Source organism: Lathyrus oleraceus, chromosome 5, assembly GCF_024323335.1.
Source record: "Lathyrus oleraceus cultivar Zhongwan6 chromosome 5, CAAS_Psat_ZW6_1.0, whole genome shotgun sequence".
Classification (NCBI taxonomy): Eukaryota; Viridiplantae; Streptophyta; class Magnoliopsida; order Fabales; family Fabaceae; genus Lathyrus; species Lathyrus oleraceus.
The window spans coordinates 631115177-631126586 of NC_066583.1; the positions used below are offsets into that span (position 1 = coordinate 631115177).

Sequence of the window (11410 nt, forward strand, 5' to 3'; positions counted from 1 at the left end):
ATTGTACTTGAAGGATAGATGATGCTGATTGAAACACATTATTAGATGATTTCAAAGCAATTAGCAACTATATATTCAATATATTTGGAGAAGATGTATCTTAGAAATTAAAAAAAAAACTATCTTTGCTCAGTCCACGATGGAGTCTCAAATGATAGTGTTAGCAACTACTAGTGAAGAAGTAAGTTGGTTAAGATGTTTACAAGCTGAGATCCCTTTGTGCGAAAAACCTATGTCAATTGTGTTGATCCAATGTGATAGTAACGCAACTATTGAAAAAATTGATAACCATTATTATAATAATAATAATGATAAAAGGCGTCAAATAAGAAGAAAACACAACATTGTTAGAAAAATGCATCTCTAAAGAAGCTGTAAGAGAAGATCATGTACGCATTGATAAAAACTTAGCAGATTCTTTTGACGAAAGGACTAACTAGAAAAATGTGAGTTTCTTATGATGGTAACCCGATCTAAAAGTCTAGAGATCTTAAGAATTAAGTTCTATGGTTAATAAAAATTTGTGAACAATACAATATGATCATGTTATTATAATTAAGAGAAACATGAATGATGTAGCTTTAAGACGATGATATAATAGAAACTATTCATTTGATCTATACTTTGTATGAGTGGAGTACCAAGCTACACGAGTACTCTTGATAGACTAACTTGTGTGATTGTGGAACTTAGGTCGGTTCAGATAGAAATTTCGAGGGAGAATTCCTAGAGCCTTCACTAAAATGGGATAGACATGCATGGTCATTAAATCACGGGCTTATAGAATACACCCTAAGAAAAAGTTATGTGTGGGATTGATGTTTTAGATAGAGTCCGGGACAATGAGTCACTCTTGTTGAATTTGAATCTTATTTGTTATGCAAAGGTTCAAGTCTTAGACATCTATGTTTATGAAAATGTTAGATGCTACATCTGAAACTATGTTTTTGTAATTCAAGTGGGAAATTGTTTGAACAGTTTAAATTCCAATATCAAGATGAATTTGAAAAAAAAATCTTTAAGTCTAACATTGTTAGAAAACTATGTGTTTTGTATGTTAATTGATAAAACTTTATCTCCCATGTTGCTTAACCCTCACACTAAAGCTAGTTTTCAACCTTATATAAAAAAAAAGGAAAAAAAAAATAAGTCTCGCATTGCTTAAGATTACATACCTTAACTAATTTACTTCATTATATAAGGAATGCACGTGTTTCATTCCAAAATACACCAAAAACTACTTCTGAGTTTTTTCTTCCTCACTCACTTTACTATACATTCACGAATTGTCGAAATGCAAATTTCTTTCCTTTTTTTTTACTCGTTGAATTTTCCTAATATTTTCTTGAATTCTCTTTTGATAATTATTTTGAATTCTCTTTGGAGAACTATTTGAGTTTCTTCTCGTTTTAAAAATTATTTATGGCGGTCAAATGATCTTTATTGAATTCTCTTTGGAGAATTATTTGAATTTTTCTTCGTCTGAAATTATTTAGAGTGATTTTTGTATCATATGGAATGTATTTCTAGATCGATTATCTATTGTGCAATAATAATCGTATAATAGACGTGTGTTGATAATCTACCTTACACAATTTTAGACAACAATACGAAATGTCTTAAAAAAAATATCTAAATTACTACTAGATCCAATAATTTTTTCTGTGATAATTTTTGAAATCAGTATTTAAAATAAAAAAACAACAATATCAAATTTTGACCGTTAAAATAGAATTTACGGATGATTAAAATCTATTAACAACAGAATTTACGGATGATTAAAATCTATTAACAACTTATTATGAACATTCAAACTTAGTCCTAAAAATACACCAACATTAGGGACATCATTTATAATGTTCATCATAGTCCTTCTTAACTCAATAAATTAATATTTGCCGTTGTTAGTAGATGGATGCTATGTTCATAGAATGTTGTTGTTGATAGATTGATACTATGTTTATAGAAAGAAGAAAAAAGAAGTTTCCTTGGATCACTCAAGATAGTTGAAGGTACTCAAATATACTTTATAAATAGTGAATACTCGAGGGTGAAAATTTCTGATTGTTCATTCTTACCAGAAAGATTGAACAATAGCTGAAATATGCATTTAATGATGAAAAAGACTGGCCGTTGGATTTAGCATTGTAGTGGATTCTTCCCATTGAAGTTTTTCTATTTTTTCCAATTGAAATACATAAATCATTAAATATCAAAAGAAGAAAAAAGAGATAACTATTATTTTTTAAATGAGATTGAGTTTCATGATTGAAAGATTCTACTTGAGGAAAAAATCGAGAGATTTCTACTAAGGACAAAATCCATTCCCTACTTTCACACCTCCTTCTATAATTTTATTTACTCATTTTATTGTGTATATCGATAAAGACAGCTCACTCTAGAACACGAGTAATAAGTTATTACATTTAATATGACACCAATAAGTTGCTACATTTCGTACACCTTATTTTATTTGTACTTTTTATAAAAATAATACTCTTTATCATATAGATGTAATTATTTTTTAATGCTATATATTTCTTAATTTAATTTTACTTTACTTAGCTATTGTTTTTAGTAAATAATATTAATTTTATTATTAATATTAATATAATTAATTATTTTTAAGAAAAAAAAATTCTACTTTTATGATTTTAGTTAGAAAGTTGTAAAAAAGATTTGGTTAAATGTCTCTGAAAAAATTAAATGAGTTTGTTTTAGTTAAGTTTGGTTAATTAAATGAATTAACTATATAGTTCATTTCATTCTCCACTTAAATAGTTACGTTCTTTTGTTACAATATCCATGAATGGATATCCATGAATCCATTAATCTTCCACTATTTTAGTATTTATCCGTTTAATAAATACGATATATGTAGTTGACACATACTCATGTGATATTCATAAATTTTGATATATATATATATATATATATATATATATATATATATATATATATATATATATATATATATATATATATATATATATATATATATATATATATATATATATATATATATATATATATATATATATATATATATATAAAATTAATTAATTAAATATTTTCAATCACGACAAAAAAATAATTTAAAATTTAAAATTTAAAAATAATAACAAAAATAAACACATTCATTTTATTTCTTCTTTTATCAAATAATTATGTTATATTCAATAAAATAATAATAGTTTTATATTTAATAAAATAATAATAATAATAATAAATAATAATAATAATAATAAGACTAAATTACAGTTTTGATCCCCTTGTTTGCACAATTTATGAAAATAGTATCCCTATTTTGTTTTTAAACAGTTTCGATCTTCCATCCTCAATTTTTTGTCTAAAAAAGGTTGACATGTCACTTTTTTTAACACGTGGCATTTTATTTTTGTTTTTGTTTTTATAATTAAAACTAATTTTTGAATTATTTTATATTATAAAAAGTTAGATTATTTAAATAAAAAATAAACATCATTTTCTTCATTATTATGTTTAGGGTTCTTCTTTTCCAATTTCAGCTCCCACTATTACTTCTTGTTCCAAACTCGTTTTCGCAATTACGGTTTTCGCCATTACAGTTTCATCATTTCAACTTCCAAACTTGTTAATGGCATCTGAATCATTTAGCATCTCCAACCAACTCTCCCATTCTAGGAGAAGAAGGATGCAATGTTATTGTGGTTGGAGTACTCACCACTTGTCACTATATGGACATCTCATAATTCAGACCGCAGGTTCTATGGTTATGGGTTATACAAGGTATTGCAAAATCCCTAAAAAAAATCACTTTTGGTATAAATCTTCTCAATCACTGATCTTTGGAAAAAAATCATTGTTGTTTGTGTTACTCAGTTACAAGGAAGGAAATGGTGTGCACTTTTTGACTGGTTTGATGAGCAAATGTTAGAACATTCAATGAGGTCATTAACTCACTATTGAAGAAAGTTAATGATTTGAAGAAGAATGATGTTTTGGTGAAGAAGATAGACGATACATTGAAAAAGAAAATCAAGTTTTAGTTATTCATTTGGTTTTATCTTGGGTTCTGATTTTCTTGTTGACCACAAAAATTATGGTTGGATAAGTGTAATGTTAACTATCATGAAAGTTTATAGTGTGATATTGTGATAATGTTAATGGAATGAAAGTTTGTATTGTGAAAAATGTTAAATTAATAAAAGTTTATATTATGATCAAAGAATGTCATATCCTGTATTGTGAAACAATGTTAAATTAATGTAAAAGTTTGTATACTGTATTCTGGAAGTTTGTATTTGAACAAACTATAAGGTGGAAACTTTCTGATATAAAGTCTTTATATTCAGTTTGACTATGAATAATCAGTTTGATTAAGCCTTTCTATTTTTCACAAGTGTGTATATCAGTAGATAAACTCAGATGAGTAATTAAAATAGGTCTTCATCTTTTAGAGAAATTTACTATTATAAATGTCAATTTACTATAAGTTGAAAATTGTATGATATCAAACCTTAACCAAATGTCTTTGAACAAACTATAAGTTGAAAAATTTCAGAGATATTTACTATTACAAATGCCTTAACCAATGTATTCATAACATTGTCCAAAAGGATTTGATCCACTACATATTTAACTCTTAACCAAAAGTATTCAAAATATTGCTCAAAAGGATTACACACAAATAATATTTTACTACATGTCCAATCTAGTTGTTTCTTGTGTTTTTGGTGCTTGTGATCCTTGTGTCAAAACGGTATGTGCTTCTTTGGTTGATGTTTTCTTTTGCTTCTTTGTCTTGTTATTTCCTTTGGGCAGTTGTCGATCCACCGTTGTCTTTCCTTTGTAGGTTCTTAAATTGTGCCCAAAATTCCCACAACTTTTACGCTTTACGGTTGTCAAATTCATAGGCAACACATTGCTTGATGTGGCTTCATCATTAGCTTTATTTCTCTTCTTTTTGGGTCTATCCAAAGCTCTTCTCTTTACCGGTGGATTAATTGGTTCCCTTGAAGTTGTTAGCCAAAGTCTTAGACCATTTGATGGTAGAACAATATACAAATACGTTGGTGTCCAACCTCTAACTTCCCACTTCAACCTCTCTATTATTTTTTCAACCTTAGGGAAAATTGTGTTTCTGAAACGACTCATAAGATTCTTTTGTTTCACTATCCTAATCGTGATGTAATGCTTTAGACCTTCAAGCAAAGTAATGATAAACCTGTCTTTGTACTCTAATATAGTCATGTTGAACGTCCACACATGTTATTCACTTGCAAATCACAATGACTATCTGTGCAGAATGCAGACCTAGTCCACATGGAAGGTGGAATTTCCATCATGTCTTTCTGTACATATTCATTTATATCTCTTATTTTTTTCATGGCTCTTTTCCAATCCTGCACAGTTGTTGTTCTAGTTGCATGCCAAAGTAATTATTTCACATATCCACCTAGATACTTCTTTTTCCAATTTCCATACAAATGTTCAACACATAATCTATGTTCTACATTTGGTCCAAGGTTAGCAATAGATGGTACTAAACCCTATAAAAATATAAAAGAGTTAATAACAATGGATATGCAAAATGAACATACATAAAATGTATAAGAATTTGATACCTTTTATTGGTCTAAAATGAAACCATATGAAATTTTCATCAAATTATTCAGATCTCCTAGTAATATATTCAAGAACCATTGTCATGAGTCACTTGTCTTCACTTCCACCACAACATATGCAATCAGATAAATCTGATTATTTCCATCTTTTCCTACTGTTTTCATTAACTGACCACCATATTCACCCTTCAAGAAACATGCATCCAGACCAATTAAAGGCCTGCATATATATGCAAATGCAGTTTTGCACGCCTCAATACATACATATATTCTCTTAAAAATAGGTCCAATATCAAAAACACCACACTTAATCATCATTGTAGTATTAGGATTATATCTCCTGAGTTCCTTGACATGATTCCTCAAGTTAGAGTATTTCTCAATCTCAACATCTTGAATTAGTTCCAATGCTCTTATTTTTCCCTATATGCTTGAGTTGAGGAGGGCTTCACACCCCACTTCTCAAGTGACTCTACAATAAACCCATTTGGCCTCATTTCAAGTGTATGTCTAAGGCTGATATAAACTTCTTAGCTAGCCACTCAGTTTTAGCTTACCTATTTTTGGCAGTTCTATGACAAGTATGATCATCAGTCAGGCTCACCAACTACCAGAATTGGTTGGATACCCTTTTACTAAATCTCATGTGATATGGACATTCCTTGTCACACCTGATAACTATTTTTTTGCTATCATTTTTCTTGAAGTGCAAGTTTTCTTCTCTCCATTGCATATGTTTTAACAACATCTCTAATAAACTGCTTTGTGGTGAATGTCATTATAATCTCAAGTCTCAATGTATCACCACAGTCAAACATTTTAAATTTGGGAAACTTATCATCATATTCATCTTCACTACCTTGAGGAGTATCGAGGTCATCCGAGTTAATATTTTGGCATTCTTCAAAATCAGATATTGTTGTTGGTTCCTTGTTTGAAGAGACATTATTTGCATCATTTTCTTCTTGCATAAATGTATTGCTAGGTACTTCGTGTGTCCAATCTCAATCATCTTTATCTAAGTTGTAAAAATCACTATCACCCAAATCATCAGTATCATCCATCACAAAGTCTCCATCTTCCTCGCTGACATATTCACTTTGCTCAACCTGAACTTCTTCCCTTTGCTCAGTCCAAACTTTTTCCCTCTCCTCAGCTTGGATTTCTTCCTTATCCCTAACAAGGTCTTAATCCTTATTCTCAACATGGACTTCATCGTCTGGGTCAATATTTGTTATTTCTTGTTGAGCTTCAATAAACTCCCTTACTTCAATTTTTGTTACAATATTGGATTCATCTACTATATGCTCAACATAGATATCATCACAATCATGACCTTTCATGTCATTCCCAAATTTCAAAACCTTTGTATCATTGTTAATAGGTCTAAGCACACACTTAAGAGAAAACTTCAGAACGTGGTACGACATACATTTAATTCTTACATAACCCAATGACTTGATTACTTCGAATATCTCCGTATATAACATTAAATCGACATCCCGTTTTCAACTCATTTCATCCACCTTTCTATCTACATATAGCTTGTATGGATAGTGATAATAATAATAATAATAATAACAGTTTCATATTTAACATAATTAATAATAATAATTTTAGATTAAACAAATTAATATATAAATAATTTTGCTAATTATTAACGAATATGGATATTCGGACGTATGGATACCATCAAATTCGTATGTGTCTTTAAGAAAACGAATAACTAAATATCTATTTATTTTACCCTGAATATCCATTAACCTATCTAATTCGTGCTCGTGGCGGATTTTATCCACGAGTACCCACGAGAACGATTTTTTTTTTGCCACTGCTTAGACCAAATCTCCCATGCATTTTATTGTATTGGAGCAAACACTAATTTTTTCTTAGTGCCTTTTTTAAGTCTCGTCTCTCCCGTTACTATTATATGAAAAAACTGACTAACATCATACTTTGATCACAAATATAACTGAGAGTTAATACTTTTTTAGCTATTTAATACTAGTTTTTCTAATATGCCCTTTAATTATTTCAAAAACATTCAATGTGAAAAGTTGACCCATTGAATATCAACATGGATATTTTAGTAATTTTAACTTGTGTTTTAATAAAATTCAAAAACTGTTAATAATTTAATTGTTATTTTTTCTTATGTTTTTATCTAAAACTAATGTTTATAACGGTGTAGACAGTTCATCATATGATGATAGTGCTTGGTCGGAATCTTTTTCGGCGGCCTTATAATAAGGAGTGCACATGCAAACACTCCAGCAATTAACATTACTACAAAAAAAATATTTCGTAACAATTTTTAACTACGGCCACCTATCCAACCAAAGTATTATATATTCATTAGGTGTCGTTCATTTTTTTAAATCACATATTACCATGATCCAACTAAACAATTATGGTGATATGTGAAGGGGTAATGTTGTTCCTTTTAGATTGGCTACACTTTACAAAATAACAACATAGAGAAGTGTTCAAGTTGCCAAGCTGCTTCAAGATGTTTTTATGATGCAAAAGGGACACATGTTAGACGCAACATCACAATATCTGGGTACGACATCTGGATCTTGCTCAACATACCAGAATGTTGTGTTTTGGAACAAATTTTATGTTTAGGATTCAGTTAAATTTTATTACTTTTATTTAGCAATATGATTATATGATTTGTTGGACAACTGTGAAGATCAAATCAAATTTGAATGTGATTTAAATTTAAATTTGAATTAAACTAAATCATATCTTTCTGTTGGAGATATTTAGGGAACCAAACTTATCCAACAAATTGTGCAAATATTCTGAATGAAATTAAATCAAAGATTCAATGAGAAAAACCCATAATACTTTTGCTATTTAAGAAGATCAAAACATACATTAGAAAGCAAGCAATATATTAAATATCTTTAGATTGATAGGGTTTATTTTTGAGTACTTGTTATTGTTGTATGTACACCATACAATGTTTCAGTAACTTGACATAGTTGTAGGATTGTGTAGTTGAATTATAATATTCAACATTCATTATTGAGTTGTAATCTCCAATCACGGATTGTGTGATTGAGAAGAAAGTGAGAGGAGTTCTCATATTTAGGGGGATACCTAAATAAAAAGTCATTGGATAATGTTATGAAGAAGTCTTGAACAACATAGGATTTGTTATTGCTTGTAAAACTAATTGCACTAAGCTACTAATAGTTAATTTCATTTCTTGGGTTGGAAGTCAACCCTCTAGACGTAGGTGTTGGTGCATCGAAATGGGTTACCAATTATTATGTTCTTTAATTATTTTATGCTCAATCATCTTGTACAAGTTAAATTGTGTTAATTATGTGATCCTGGTATAGGAAGTCAAACCAGTTGTCTAGGACATCATATTTGACATTTGTTCCCTGAGGAACACATTTTCAAGTGACACACTTTGAATCCCAACACCAGTAATTTTATGTTTTTTCGTTACAAAAAAAGTGTGTTCCCTTAATTTATATTTTAAAATAAAAATTAAATAATTTTCACCACAGTCTAGATTAACAACCGTGGTAAAATATCAGGGCAATTCACCATGATTCATCTTATCAATCATGGTGAAATATTTTACCTATATAAGACAACTTAATTCACTTCAGAACAGATTGAACTCAAAGTGAAACCCTAACTTCTCTCGCTTTATCTCAATCTCTCAAAACTTCATCATATATTTACAAAACTCCAACATAACTTCTTCAACTAGTATGAATCAAGGAAATGTGTCATGAATCCTTGCAATACGAAACAAGTAACTCATTTATTTGTCTTCATTTTCCATGAATATTTTCAAGGAAAGGTACGTACATGAAACATTTTCTACCATTCAATTTATGAGTTATGATGTTGTTATTGTTCAAAATATTTGTCTTATTTTTCTTGTTCAAAATATACATGAAACATTTATCTTGTTCTAAATATTTGTCCAACATATAGTTTATTATTTTCTTGTTATTAAGATGAGATTATATGTTTTATATTGTTGTTTCTGTTAAGATAAGTAAAGGGTTTAAATTATTGTTGAGGTATGTTATTGTTTTGTTCAGGTAAGTTATTGTTTTTGTTACTGTAGATTTTTTTGTTGAGGTATGTTTATGTTTATGTTGAGGTCTGTTGATGTTTTGTTAAGGTAAGTTGTTATTTTTGTTGATAAATGTTGTTGGTTGTGTTATTGTAGATGATTTTTGTTAGGTATGTTGATGTTTTTGTTAAGGTATGTTGTTGTTTATGTTATTTTAGATTCTTTTGTTGAAGTATGTTGATGTTTTTGTTAAGGTATGTTATTTTTTTTGTTAAAGTAAGTTGTTTTTTGTTGATAAATATTATTTTTTTGTCTTTTGTAGGTGTTTTTTATTAGGTATGTTGATGTTTTTGTTGAGGTATGTTGTTGTTTTATTAAGGTAAGTTGTTGTTTTTTGTTGATAAGTATTGTTATTTGTATTATTGTATGATGTGTTTGTATAAGTACATTATTGTTATTGTTATTCCTTATACATTGCAACTTTCATTTCGTTCAACCAACATATCCTAGAAGATGAATTTATTATATTGTATCTAGTTTTAGTATTTTACCTATCTCTCACTGAATATATAACCTTTCAAATTGAATTAGAAAATAATAATATGAAAAATTAAGTTATATGTTTAGTCAGCATTTGGTGAAATAAGCATTCTACATAAGTTATAATAAACTCAAGTGAACATATCACCATGGTTGGAAGCTATAGTTGTGGTTAAATGGTGTGAGATAAGTCTTTCACTATGGTTAGAACATACAATCGTGCTGAAATATTGAGAAATCTACTAAAATATTGGTGTTGGGTATCGAACCCATGACCCCCATGTTTTACTACCGTTGGTTTCTATAATTATGGTCGTATGTTACACGCGATAGTATTTTTACCACGGCTACCAACTCATGGTAGTAAATAGGACATATACTACCACATCTTCTGTTACCACGAACCTCCAACCGTGGTAATATCCTTCTCTCAACTATGATAAAATATGCTTTTTGTAGTGGTGCAAGTCAATGACGGATATAAGTGTAATATTTTTAGAGTTAAAATTATTTGTACCTTGAGATATAATTACGTGAGTCTTATAAAATATCGACATTAATAATGAATTCTTGAATGATTCTACAAGAAGAGGTGTCCATGAAACAACTCCTGAGTTTGTTTCTAAGGATAAGTCTCTAGTTTGTAAGTTAAATAAGGTCTTACGTGGTCTCAAGCAAACCCCAATAGTCTGGATGAGAAACTTACTCAAGCTCTGACTTAATTTGGGTTCACACATAGCAAATGTGACCACGCCTTTTTTATTAACTCATCTTTATGCCTTTATGTTGATGATATTCTCATCATTGGTTATTCCTCTTAGCTAGTTCATGACCTCATAACCAAAATTCATTACATGATATTCTCATCATTGGCAACCCATCTTATTTTTTGGGTATTGAAGTCAAACATCAATAAAATGAATTTATGTTGTTAATCGATCCAAATACATTATATATCTGCTTTGAAGAGCATATATACATGTGATGGTAATGGTGTTTCTACTCCTATGCTTATCACTGCAAGTTAACAAAATATGGTATTGATACATTTTTGGATCCTTAACTTTGCATATCTATTGTAGGATCTCTATAGTATATAACACTCACCCGATCAAATGTTGCTTTCTCTATCAATAAAGTTTTCCAATTCATGACTTCACCTCTTATGAGTGAGTGGTCCATTGTCAAAAGGATATTAAGGTACTTAAGGGGT

At 29.2% G+C, this 11410-nt stretch overlaps 1 long non-coding RNA gene across 1 annotated transcript; it reads left to right on the forward strand.

The window, feature by feature from the left end:
- Window positions 1-3498: 3498 nt before the first annotated feature.
- Window positions 3499-4258, forward strand: LOC127083601 (uncharacterized). The gene is made up of 2 exons (XR_007788478.1): window positions 3499-3768; window positions 3862-4258. It is a non-coding gene; the product is annotated as an uncharacterized LOC127083601 (long non-coding RNA).
- The last annotated feature ends 7152 nt before the right edge of the window (window positions 4259-11410 follow it).